General features: G+C 40.5%; 1 pseudogene; it reads right to left on the bottom strand.

Annotated features, from left to right (window-relative positions):
• Positions 1 to 466: 466 nt before the first annotated feature.
• On the bottom strand, positions 467 to 1,103 carry LOC141258529 (uncharacterized; annotated as a pseudogene).
• Between the last annotated feature and the right edge of the window lie 209 nt (positions 1,104 to 1,312).

Here is a 1,312-nt window from a genome sequence, read left to right as displayed (position 1 = left end):
CACAGCCCACTCAGTATATAGATATACCCCCCCAACATTCGGATTATAAGACGCACCCCCAATTTTCCTCCAAAATTTTGGAGGAGAAAAGTGCGTTTTATAGTCTGAAAAGTACGGTACATATCTTAAGTGTCTCTGTACAGCCTCAGCAGTCTGCTTCTCCTCTCATGCACAGACACAAGAAACTGAACACAGTCACATGGTCTTTTCTGTGTGTGAGCCTCTGGGAGTTTTTTTTTTAACTTTATAGAAAATACACAAACCTAGCAATATAACATTTACATGCACAGGAATGGAGTTGTTGCACTAAACATATTTCAACACCCCCACTCAACAACTACTTATCCTGTTAGTCCCATTGCAGTTCTGAAGTCCTCAAACTTGGCTCTTGGCAATGGTTTTGTCATACCATCAGCTAACATCTTGTCAGACCTGCAATAAACAAACTCTAGTGCACCATGTTCTACTAAGTCACGTAAGTGGTGATGTTTAACATCGATATGTTTAGTCCTTGCATCAATCTTCTCACTGCTGGCAAGTTTAATACATCCTTGGTTGTCCTCATAGATAACTGTTGGCTGAGCTAGTGGCTTGCCGAAATCTTCCAAAAGTTGTTTCAACCAAATAACTTCTTGACTTGCATAAGCAGCTGACACATATTCTGCTTCTGTAGAAGACAATGCGACTGACACTTGTTTTCTGCTGGACCAAGAAATTGAATTTTTTCCTAACTTGAACAAATAACCACTTGTTGATTTCCGATCACTTGTATCTCCAGCCCAATCTGCATCCACATAACCTCTGAGAGTGAGATCTCCTGATGCAGATATCTTAAGATTTAGCCTTTGAGTTTCCTTAAGATATTGTAGAATTCTCTTAGTTGCGTTCCAGTCTCTTTGGCGTTGCTTGCTTACACTTCGGCAGAGAATTCCAACTGCGGCTGTAATATCTGGATAAGCTGTGGTTGCTATATACAGAAGCGCCCCCACTGCTTGTCTGTAACTCTCATTGGTGGGTAGCAGATCTTCTTCTCTTTCCAACTTTAAGTAAGATGGATCCATTGGTGTTGACGCACCTTTGGCGTCTGACAGTCCAATTTGGTTCAGGATTGCAGAATTTTAGAACTTTGATTGAGAAGAAAACTCCCATCTTCCTTTCTCTGGATTTGGATTCCCAAATAATACAACACATTTCCAAGGTCCTTAGTCTCAAAGTGCTGGTTGAGAATTTCACCTAGCTTTTTTATTTTCTTTTCATCTCGATGAGACATGATTACATCGTCTACATATAGGAGAACATACATCCACTCCTT

The sequence above is a fragment of the Phyllobates terribilis genome, unplaced genomic scaffold, assembly GCF_046119375.1.
Source record: "Phyllobates terribilis strain yellow unplaced genomic scaffold, ASM4611937v1 Scaffold_3__8_contigs__length_932513732, whole genome shotgun sequence".
In the NCBI taxonomy this organism is placed as follows: Eukaryota; Metazoa; Chordata; class Amphibia; order Anura; family Dendrobatidae; genus Phyllobates; species Phyllobates terribilis.
The sequence above is the reverse complement of the archived record's forward strand: the minus strand, read 5'-3'. Positions and strand labels throughout refer to the sequence as shown.